We start from the raw sequence: 12429 nt of genomic DNA on the forward strand, positions 1-12429 counted from the left end.
TGTTCTTATGGGTAGATTTACGTCCTCACTCTGGACTAGAGGAATCCTAATGATACACAGGACTTTGGTTGCTGGGTTCCTGGGACTTCCCGGTGGGCAGTCAGGCTCTACAGTTAAAGAAATTAAATAGAATGAGCCATTTCATGGTCCAAGGCCTAGAAGGAGACGCTGTAGACCCCACAGGCAGTGGCTATGCCACATGGAAGTCTGGGGAGCCCTGAGGACTCCTCTCTGGGAGCTCCATCTACCTCAAGACCCCCAAATCTACACACATATCTGAGTTTGCTATACAGACACAACCTCTAGACAAGTCCCCCCGCCCACCAACCCTTCCATCTAATCGTACTCCAAAGTCCCTGTCACACGGAAATTCTAAAGTAAGTCTTGGGCTCAGGTCCAAGGCCGCCTGAGCATGACTCATACCCCGGACACCCCAACTTTGGCACTCGAAGTGGGTAGACTTCAGTTGCTTATAGAATTCACTTTTGTCGAGTCACTCAATTCCTGCTATGTCAGATAAAATCGGTCTTGCAATACCCAATGTTTTCCAGACCACAGGAACAAACTTTTTTTTGAATTGGGAGCATCTGTGAGAAATATGGGCATAATAGCCTGTGTCAGTTTCTGAATTACACACAGTAGAGCATCTCCCTGGGTTCAGCAGAATTTAAAATAAATCGTACCAGCAGGGAGCAACAACAGAAAAGCAATTAATTTTTTTCTAGTTTGATACCATGTTACTCTCTGAGTCTAGGAGCCCAACTGAGATTTCCGAAGTGTATCTCACACTTTTGTTTTTTAAAATGATGAGCGACATAGAAGTCATGCATTCCTGCAGCCCAGAAGAATGCTTGCCTTAGCAGCAGAAGGTTATGATACTGTCAAGTTCTATATCTTAGAGAAAATTGTTTTTTAAATGGAAGAAATGTTTTCCCCTTCTCTGGCAAACACTGCACAGCTGATATAATAGCAGAGTCCAATACCTGATAAGAGGGACAACACGGACAGTGAACAAGAGGGGAATCCAAAAATCTAGAAATAAGATCGCCTTCAGAGTTAGACAATGAAAGCAACAAGGAATGGATCAAACTGCTTAGTAAGACTTAAAGCTATGACTAAGAAAGCCAGTCAGATGCCTATTTGTGAAGATGGACAGTGTGGCAGTTTTTCTTTAAATGGTCACAAGTTCTTTGTCAATTATCTCATTGAAAGGAGGTCTATGTCTCCCTCCTCTTGAACCTGGATGGACTTGTCACTCATTTAAAACCAACAGAAAGCGTCGGAGATCATGCCGCCTGAGTTCCGAGGCTAAGTAAGAAAACACAATGCAATTTTGCCATGTGTATTGGAACACTTATGTTTGGGGCTCTGAGCCACTCGCTGAGAAGTCCAGCTACCTGGGGCTGCCAAGCTCGGATGGAGCCACACCATGTGGACAGGCCCCCTGTGATCATTCCAGGTGGCAGTCCTGGACTTTGCTCCCCCAGCTCAGATTCCACACCCATGAGTGAATGGGCTTCACACCATTCCAGCTCCTCAAGCATCCAGTCACCACCAGCCTTTGAGTCTTCCCATTTGAGGCCATCGGCTGGCTGATGTGGAGTTCGGAAGGCCAGCCCGCTTCCATCAAAGAGGGACAGCTCCGTGGGACTGTGAGACGCCAGAGCTCCCCGAGGGATCTCATTGAAGCTAGACTTCTGCTCAGCCACATCTTTGCTTGGCTTCCTCTCGGGTCCCATTTCTTTACAAATTATCTCCTGTGGTGACTCTTCAATTAACACCTTACCCAAGAACGCCTGTCTTCTGAGGAACCTGACCTAAGACAGCAGGATAACTGGGAAGAGAAGATAGTTTAGGGACAAGGTGATGATTTTGGTTTGAGATGCTTCCAGAGAAGTTTGTCTTTAAAAAAAGGTGGGGGGAGGAAACTGAAACCCAGAATCAGACAGACATGGATGACATCTCTGACTTCCTAGTCTTACAGTCTCGAGCAAGTTTAGTTGTGCTGGGGTCTCACCCTCTCCAGCACACAGCAGCTGGAGACCGAAACCCATCACCTCCACCAGAGCAGCAACAGAAGTTGACCTCAGGGTGAAGTTCAAATATTATTATTTTCTATGTGCACCTAGAAGAGAAGAATGGGGGAAAGCATTGCTTAACCTCCCCCATCTGTGAGATGGAAATTCTTACACTCCCACTCCAGGGGGCAGTCGTGAGAATGAGATGCAATAACCCAGCATCATGGTAGAGACGAGAGCAAGCCCAGTAACGCAGTCATCCTTGGTCACGTCACCACCGGAAGAAATCCAGGAGGCACTGCTGGCAGGGGAAAGTCTGAACGGATGTGGGCTCCCGGGCTCTTGTCCAAATGCTCATTTCTTTCTTCTTCCTTCTTGTTAAGGGAAGTGTGCCAAGGGTGGCAGAGCTTTGATTATTCTCTCTGGGGCCTTCATGTATTTTTCACACGAAGTTGGAGGTGGGAGGATGGAGAGGAGGTGGAGGGCGGCTCTCCCCCAACACCGTCCTGCACTCTCGACGTTCTTATAAGTGAGCCGTGCCCTTCATCGCGGCGCTTTGATGGCACTGGGCATGCCTTATTTATAGACAACAACTGCTGCAGAGCTTCAAAGCGGGCATGCAGCCAAGCCAGAGATGCAGAGTGAACACGCTGAAGTGCTAAGTTCTCAGAGGCAGAAAGGAAAGGACGGGACACAAGAGCTTCTGGGAGCCAGAGCTGGACCACACCAGAAATGCCCATGCCGCCCCGCTCCCAGGGTAGTAAATGGCCAAAGCCCGTTATGTCAGTCCCACAAGAGCAGCTCTCAGCCAAGGCAGGTGATCCAAAGTGGGCTTTGACTTTCTGCCACTATCTGACAAACCCTCATATTTACCAGATCATTCCATGACCTTTGGAGACCATGATTTCCAAAAGATGAACCTCTAATTCTCACCTTAAATTCTTTTTAAAAAAGAAAAAGCCATTGTCGTGGACTGAATCATGGCCCTTCCAAAGGTGTCTACATCCCGATCACCAGAACCTGTGAATATGTGACCTTAGCTGGTAAAAGGGACTTTGCAGATGTGATGATGGGTCCTGAGATGGGAGGGCATCCCAGATTATCCAGGTGGGCCCAGTGTAATCACCACGGTCCTTCTAGGAGGGACGCAGGAGGACCAAAGTCAGTAGCAGGAGACATGAGGATAGAAGCCAGTTTGATGTGATGGGAGAAAGGGGTCTTGAGCCAATGGATGCTGGTGGCCTTTAGAAGCCAAACAAACAAAGGCAAGAAAATAGAGTTTTCTCACAGAACTTCCAGAAGGAACCAGTCCTGGCTAACACCTTGACTTGAGCCCTGGAAGGTGGATTTGGGACTTTTGATGCTCAGACTGTGAGATAACAAATCCATGTTGAAGCCACTGGGTTTGCGATGCTGAGTGACAGCAGCCATAGGAAACTATCACAACAGGAGGGGTTGTCATTTGGTGCCACTGAAGTGTGTACGTCCCTCATTGGTGCAACTACCCGCAAAACATGGCGGGTTACCTAGCCCCTGAAGCTCCCCTTTCATGCTTCACCCTCTCTCTCCTCCTGCCTCCCTCAAAAGGACCAAAATTACTCAAGGAGCAGGTTCTTTTCTGAAAAAATCTTTTTTGTCTTTTTTTAAATGGAGGTCTTAGGGACTGAACCCAGGATCTCGTGCATCCTGAGCATGCGCTCTACCACTGAGCTATCCCCTCCCCACCCCAGCAAGGAACAGGTTCTTAATTAAAGTTCAAATAAAATGGATATGCAAGAAAAAGGTTGGAAAACTTTTTTTTTTAGTTTAGGAGCAGGGTGAGTATGAACTTTTATGTACAGGTAGATAAAAAAGGCTGCAAGGGTATATATGTTGGAACGGTAATGGTTAGCCACTGAGGTAAGATTATGGGCTATTTTTATTTTCTTCATTTTGGTTACCTTTATTTTTCATGCGAAAACAAATACATATTACTGTCATACAGTTTTTTAAGTGGTATCATGTCTGGTACCAGTAGCATACTTTTTCTGACTTTCAAAGATTTTGTTTCGTAGAAACTACCAAGGTCATGTCCCAAGTTTAGGACAATTGGACAGAAAATTTACGATCTGACTGGACCCACTCGGGGGCAGTATTGAGCCCTTGAAGATGAAACACAAAACCAGACTGCTGTAAGCAAATTCGGAATTCGGAAAAGACAACCATCCAAAATGTGAGATTTCAGGCACCTCGTCACACCCAGTCTGGCCCAGAATATCTTCCCATCAATCAGCTTCACAGAATGGCATTAGAGCAACGTCCTTCATTTAAAGGAACCTTAAAAAGTATACTCTGTGCAACTTAAATAATTTAGAAAGACAATCCAGGAGAAGACAAGTTCTGTGGTCAAATACTGGGAAAAGCCACAAGCTCTACCCTTCCTTAAAGACTCGCAGGTATTGGCTTATTAAAGCCTCTGAGAAGTCCTGCAGAAATGCAACCTATTTAGGTTTGTTGAAGTATTTCCCAAATCTTTAACTTCATCACTGAACCATCCGTCTGAGACCGTTCATGAGTGGAAACTCTGAGGCACTCTGTATGGGGTTTTTCTTTGGCCTCTCTTACAAACCTGAGCCTCAGATTACCCCATGCCTTAAGGATGAGCCATCTTCCCCGATTCTCCATCTCAGGGCAACGAGTGTTAATCCCAGTAAATTAGATATCAGGGAGCCGACTGCGGTGAAACCACGGCCCCTCACCTCGTACTCGGCTGAACCCTAAAGGATGGGGTCCGGATAGAGTTGGCCCCTTCAATACAGTGTAAGGCCCAGAACAAACCATCCCCTTGGTTTTGCCCTCATTATCTTAATGCCCCCCTAACAGCATGTTTATGCAGATGAAATATGGATAAAATGAGTTTCAAGGAGTGACTTCAATAACTCAAAGACACATAAAATAGCGCTCAGGGGAATAGGTGGAAATGGAGAGGAGCCATCTCACCTGGTTGTTCTGCCCCAGTGATGATGGGCTGGTGGCAGTAGTGGGGGTGGGATGGGCGGGGAGCTGTGGGTGTGGGACAGTCATACCATCCCCCAGGGTCTGTTCTCTGTTGTTTGGTCGCTTAGCTCTAGCTGCCAGCCTCCTTGAACCCCTGTCCATGCCCTTGGCCACCAAATCAGTGCACCCTCCCTCCACAGGGATATGATCTAAGAAATCACCTGATTTGAGGGGAGGGGGGTGATGTACAAGGTGTGGGACCAGGGTCAGGGGCCACTCAGAGCATCCTGGGCAGTGATTTAAGGTCATTGAACTCAATTAGGCACTCAACTAGATTTGCTTTCTGACCTCCATCCTCAGGCAGCCACCTTCCTCCTCCTCCTCCATCTTTCATGCCCACATTTGCTCTAAAAATGTCTGCTGCCCAGGACTGTTCTACCAGGGTCTTTCAAAAGAGATGTAGGTATATACCATTAGCTGAGAACACCTTCTAGTAAAGATCAGAGGAGAGAATAATTGTGAATACACTTTGGTTTATGGGTTTTGGGGGGGAGGGGGTTGGTTTTTTAAAACACCTTCATTATGGTATGATTCCTGTACAGTAAATACACATATTTCAGATGTACAATTTGATGAACTCTGATAGATGTATACACCCACGAAACCACCATCACAATCAAGATAGCTAACATTTCCATCACTCCTCAAGAGGTACAAATTTTGAATTCCCAATTTATCCCTTCCCATCCTCTTTACTCCCAGGTAACCATAAGTTGTTCTCTATGTCTGTGAGTCTATTTCCGTTTTGCAGATAAGTTCATTTGTGTCCTTTTTTTTTTTTTTAGATTCCACATATAAGCGATATCATATGGTATTTTTCTCTCTTTCTGGCTTACTTCACTTAGAATGACAATCTTCAGAACCATCCATGTTGCTGCAAATGGTGTTATTTTATTCTTTTTTATGGCTGAGTAGTATTCCATTGCATAAATATCCACAACTTCTTCAATTTGTGAATACACTTTGTAAAGGGCCCTCAAATGCAAAGGATGAGTGTTACTTGAATAGTTTACTAAGATGTATTCATACACAACTTGTGTGATTAAAAAAAATACAGATGGCTGGTTCTGGGAATGAAAGTACTAATGATATGCTTCAGAGTCAAATAACGTTAAGAAAGGAAATAAGTGCAAACATATGATTCTGTATTCCATGAATTTCAATAAATTATTGGAGATAGGTAGATTTCACAATATTTTATTTCAAGTTGGATTGGAAACTAAACTGAAATGAAATGAAAAAAATTCAAAGGAAAGGAAAAGTGAGATTAAATAAAATTAAAAAGTAAGCTTTTAAAATATGAGTTATTGGTTGGATAATTCACTTCTGTGAAAAGCTGAAGGGAAAGCAGGAATGATCTGACCACCCCCACACCCCCCTCAGAAGATGTCCCTTTCACCCCAGTGCCTCGTGACTCATCACCTTTCTTTGGAGCTTTTTATCCTCTATACATACTTGACAGCCATCCACACGGCTTCTCAAGGGCAACGTGAGATTCCTGAAATGTGATCCCAGCTTGCTGTCCTGGGACAGTTGTTCACAGTGGAAAAAATCTCCCTGTGGCATTCAGCTCAGTTGGCAGCCTCTGCTGAGGAAGGAGGAAAATTTGCAAGGGATTTGGTGGCATGTGGCCCTCCTGCCCCACCTGCTCCCTCTCCTCCCACAGGGACGCAGCTGCCTGTCCTCAGAGCACGCCATCTCCTGCCCCAGAATGAAAAGATCTGACTGTTCTCCCAGGTGCTTTGCAGTCAGAAGCACCCAGAAGACCCCTGCACAAGCCAGATATTCATCCACGGCACACAGCTGCCACAAAGAAACCGGAGAGTGAATCACGCTAAGTTGCTGAACCCAACCAAATCTGAATTCAGAACAAAACTTAACAGGATGCGGGGTGGGGTGGAGGGATATATAGGGAGTTTGAGATTTGCAGATACTAACAACTATATCTAAAATAGATAAACAGCAAGGTCCTACTGTGTAGCACAGGAACTATATTCGATACCTTGTAATAGTCTATAATGAAAAGATATAAAAAGGAACATATATGTATAACTGAATCATTATGCTATACACTTGAAACTAACACAACTTTGTAAATTGACTATACTTAAATTTAAAAAAATTTAACAGGATAATCAATTGAGCCAGCTTTTTTTTAAGTGGAGAGGAGAAAAAAGAACTTGTATTTTTCACTTATACCTTCTACACTGAACTTTTTACAATAAATATGTAGTTTTTAAAAAATATTTTAAATTAGCAAAGGGAAAACAAGCAAGCCAAAAATAAATGCATGGTTTCCTACAACTATTATTTCAGATACAAAGATATCAAAATGTTGATGAAACTACACCAAGATCTTTGTTCAGTTTTAAGCCCTTCCATTTGTCCTGCACTTTGCACTTCTTCTTTTTTTTTATTGAAGTCTAGTCAGTTTACAGTGTTGTGTCAATTTCTGGTGTACAGCATCATGCCTCAGTCATACATGTACATACATATATTCCTTCTCGTACCCTTTTCTTGAGTCATCCGTCTCCCTGCTCCCCTGTAACACTGAGTGGTGGTAGTCAGAGCATCAGTCCAAAAGCTTCAGGAAAAAACTGCTGCCACACATCAGCTGGGTTAGGTGACTGTCACCATCCCCTCCCACCTTCTTCACAACCAGCTTGGTTGCTGGCGAAGACGCAGGGCTGATGCAGAAGGGAAATTTGTAAACAGAACCAAGCCTAAAGACAGACGTGCAGGCATGCCCAGAGTAACCCTGGAGGGAGGATCGCTGGTAGGACCCAACAGAAAGTGACGGTTCCAGTCGGAGACTGTGAGTACTCTGACCGAGCCTTCCCAGAGAGGCGCAGCCATGCTGGACCCATCAAAATGCCTGCTGGACTCTGGTCTCACAGATGCAACCTGATCCCGGTTTTTGTTTATCATCCATTCCCACGGCTTCATGTACTATCTATGCACTGATGATGCGAATCTTCTGAGCTCCTGACCTGAATATCCAACTGCCAACACGGTATTTCCACTCAGGTCTCTCTCAGACGCTCGAAACTCAGCAGGTCCAAAGACTCTGAGCCCTTGATCTTCAGCCCAAAATCTCTTCCTCCTCCAGGGTTTTCTGTCTCCAGGAATAGAACAACCGTTCACACAGGCTCTCACTCATAAATGGAAACCTTCCATTCAGCCTTGATGCAGCAAAGCTTCCCATTTCTAATCGACCACCACGTCTTACAGATTCAGCCTCTTAACAAATGCAACTCCCTTCATCCCCACCACCACAGCCCTGGTCCAGGCGACCACTCTCTCCCCTCTGAACTACTGCAGATCCTCCTAATTTGTCACCCAGTGTCCACACTTACTCTCCCAATGCATTTGTTCCAAGTGTCCAAAGCCATCTTTTTTCGAAGTAAAACTGACAATCTTCTCCTTAAAATCATTCAGTGGCCTCCAACAAGTCCAGCATTTATGATGGGGACTCCCAGGCTCTCCTTTAATTTTTTCATTCACTCTGTACATGTTTACTGAGAACTACCACGTGCCAGGTTCCACTTAAGTGCCAAACTAGAATAGTGAACAAAAGAGATACAAACCCCCACCCTCAGACAACTCAGTCTAGTGGGAGAGAGGGAAAATAAACAGGAGAAGGAAGTAAAATATAGAACAGGTTAGACTGTGTTAAGTGCAAAGGAGGAAAGTGAAGGGAGGAAGACAGGAAGGTCAGAAGGGGACTAAAATTTGTGAGCAGAAGTGAGGGAAGACATCAGATCAAGACATGAGAGAATGAAGAAGAAAGCCCACGGATGTGTTCATTGAGAGAGTTCCGGGCAGAGGAACAGCAAGGGTAAGACCGTGGGAAAGGCAGCTGCTCAGCATGTTGGATACTGAGTGAGAAGGGCAGTGTGTCCAGAGTGGAGTCAGGGAGAAGGAGAGCTCGGGGATGTGGCGATTGGGAGGCAAGGTTTTTTTGGCCCTCAGTCCACAAATGATGAAAAATGCAATACCAGAAATAATCACTAAATGTTCCCAGGTCCTACCTGAACATCCTTCCTGCATCACTTTTCAAAACCAGATCCTTGGATTATATTTACAAGGCCAAGCAAAAGAGAAAGAGCCAAAGAAAGCGACTGAGAAGGTGCAGTGAGTGAGCTGAATGCTGCTGAGAGGCCAAATGGAACCAGAAAAACCATAGTTGAACTTGACAATGTGAACGTGATTGGTGACCTTGCAAGAGTAATTTCACTGCAGAGAAAAACAGAAGTTCCATCTGCGAAGGAAGGGAGAGACTGAGAGGTGAAGACATGGAGTCAGAAACAACAGATGACTCTTTCAAGATATTTTGCTATGACAGGTCTTTGTTGTTACTGTTAATGGTGATCTTGGAGCATGCTTGGATGACAACAATGAAAAACAGAACAACCGTGGAGAAAAATCCAGGAGAGAAATAAACTGATTCTCACAAAGGGGTATTGCATTGTTCAGACCTTGTCCTAATTAATGTCAAGTTCCCAAAGCTGTGTTCCAATTTATTTTCCTACCTTCCAGAACCAGAGATTGTGCCTCCACCTACGGCCAGTCATTGGGGAAGATTGCCCTTAGTCACGAGGGCACCTAGGATTATAATGGGCACACATAGGAGCTACTCAGTAAAAGTTTGCTGGAGGAAGGAAGGAAGGAAGGAAGGGAGAGAAGAAAGGGCAAGGAGTTCTACAAGATGTAAAATCACTGCCCTCATCATAGTTCTAATGACCAGTGTGAGCAGTTTCTCTGTATCTCCTTTCTTTAAAACTCTTCCATAACAGGAAGTAAAGTAACGTACTTGTTAAAATTCAGATTTATCAATAAGCCACTCCTTCTCAACACACACACAAACACACAATTTATGTGTGGTATATGGCCCTCTCTTGAAGACAGCGTGGGATTCCTCTTGATTGGCAAAGGTTTTTGTTATCTGCAAGGGAGGAAAATGAAATGGATACAAACTCACAGAATTGAATCACTTTCTCTCATCTGTAAAAAGACACACACGATGCCGAAAGACCAACAGGGTAAGAAGCCGCTAGGAGGCCCAGAGAAGGGATGCTTTGTTTTGACCTCCAAAGAGGGAGGCTCTTCAGTTCTTTCTTGGGAATGGGAATCAGCCCAGGGGCAGAACCACCCACCAGGGTGATGGAGCGTGCCTGCCCTGCCCTGACTAAGGGAATCTAAAGGACAACACAGCTGACATATTGCTGTCTCCAAAAAAGAACGTGGAATCCTGTGGCCCTGAGCTGGGTGGAGAAACCAAAGGGAAATCGATCCTGACTGTATCTGCTCCCGTCACTCCCCCGTGGGGGCTGCTTCTACCAACGATTTATTGCTCCTGCAGCTGCTTTGACAACAGCTTTGGAGCTTCTTTGGTTTCAGCCATCAGTTCAGCCCCGTGCAGCCCTCCTGTAACCACGGAGGCTCAGGAGGTGTGGTCCCAGCCACCCCCGTTGTAAAGGCAGCAGGCGTTCTGCCTGTGGGAGGGGTGAGACCAGTGGGTTTCTCCCTCCTTGCTCTTGCCGTGCAAACGGCACAGAGAATCAACTCCGGCTTTCTGCAGGGACGGTCAGGAATAAGCTAGGAGGATGGACTTACACCACGGTCCACTCACAGAGCTCCTCACAATTCTGTTTATTCCGTGACAAAGATGTATGGAAGTAGAGGACGGGACCAGCCCACACCCTTGCCTTGTGGTATAGCAAAGATGTTACTCACTGAAAAAAAAAAAAAGAGAGAGATGTTACTCATTCTTCAATATTCATCTTCCACCAAGTTCTCTCTCTTATGACTCCAACTCTTTATCATGCATCCTGCTGGACATCATTACCACGTGCTAAAACTGAACCCATAACCCTTCCCACCAAATGCGTGTTTCCTAAACTTATCCCTCCCCTCCAACCCACCTACAGTAGCCGCATCTGCGACGCCCTCCTCCCTGCCTCTCAAACCCAACCACCGTTTATCTTCTCCGCCCTCGCCCAGGCTCCATCACCGGTGCCTGGATTACCCTCGCCGTCTCCTCACCGGCCTCACTCCCTCCGGCTTTGTCTCCTCTCAGCACCTCTGAGCCTGCAGGGAGGATGGTCTTTCTCAAGCACAGATGAGATCTTGGCTCCCCCAGCTCCAACCCTTCAACGGCTCCCACGGCCCTCAGGTGGAAGTCCAGTTTCCCTAAAACAGCATGTTTGCCTTCACCGTGAGGCCTTTGCCTGGCTACTCTTGCCCCAGTCCTCTTCTCCGTCACTGCCTGATTCCTACTTACCTTTAGTTCTCAGCCTAGACATCACCCCCGTCCTCTGAGTAGCCCTCGTGGTTCGCCCTTGGTGCTCTTTGCTCCACTGCCTCTGCCCACAACCGACTCCATTATAAATCCCCTTGACTTCCCTGTATCCGCAGCAACCAGCACAGAGCAAAATGGACACACCATATTTATTAAATAAATGAGTTAATTAGTTAATAAATGAATTAACATACCCCATATTCCCCAAAACCAGAGAGAGAGAGAGGGAGAGAGGCAGTGAAACATGCTCATCCCAGCCACCCACCACTTCTCTGGTCAAAACTGGCAAGAACAAAAAAGAGCAAGGAATTATAGGAATATTACAGCATCCGAAAACACCTTCATCAAACCCCAGAGTGATGTGATAACTTCCAGCTGTTCTCTTAATCCCACAGGCTCCTCACAGAGTTTGTTCTACCAATGACCTGTGTATTATCATTAACCGGAGCAACCACTTCAAGGAGCACCCACATGTCCAGAGGCTGTGCTGCCCTCGGCAGGCTGTCCGTCCCATCGTGTGAGTAGAGCCGTTCATTTAACAAACACTCTTCTAGTCATTTAGGAAACATCCGTGAACAAAATGCTGAATTTATATTTTTGCCATCATCCTTTCTGTGCACGGAGACCTCACCGATCTCTCTCCAGATACTGCCTCTGTGGGAACGTGACCCTATGGGTAAAAGTCCTCCAGTGGCCACCTGTCAGTCAACCCTTGATATTCCTCAGACATTTGCAATCCCTAAGGGGGATTATACCTCCAAGCAGCGTAGGAAGGGAGGGGGTCCCCAAGGGGTCTGCTAGGGCACTCCACGCTGAGGATTAAGGGGGTGGACCCTGCTAGGACATGTTCTTCACTACTATCAAACAATTAAAATAAAATATCACTTATTTCAGGAGAGTCCTCCATAGACTCCATCCTCCAGACCATGAGCTGAAAGTCAAATATTTACTTAGTTCTCTTCTCTTATTTCCCACATTAATCAGTTAATCAAAATTCCAAAACATTCTTGCAGGGTAGTGAGGGCAGGTTAATGATTGTCTCATCACCAAAGGGCTAGCAGGACAACCCTTCTG

The sequence above is a fragment of the Camelus bactrianus genome, chromosome 20, assembly GCF_048773025.1.
Source record: "Camelus bactrianus isolate YW-2024 breed Bactrian camel chromosome 20, ASM4877302v1, whole genome shotgun sequence".
NCBI classification, from domain to species: Eukaryota; Metazoa; Chordata; class Mammalia; order Artiodactyla; family Camelidae; genus Camelus; species Camelus bactrianus.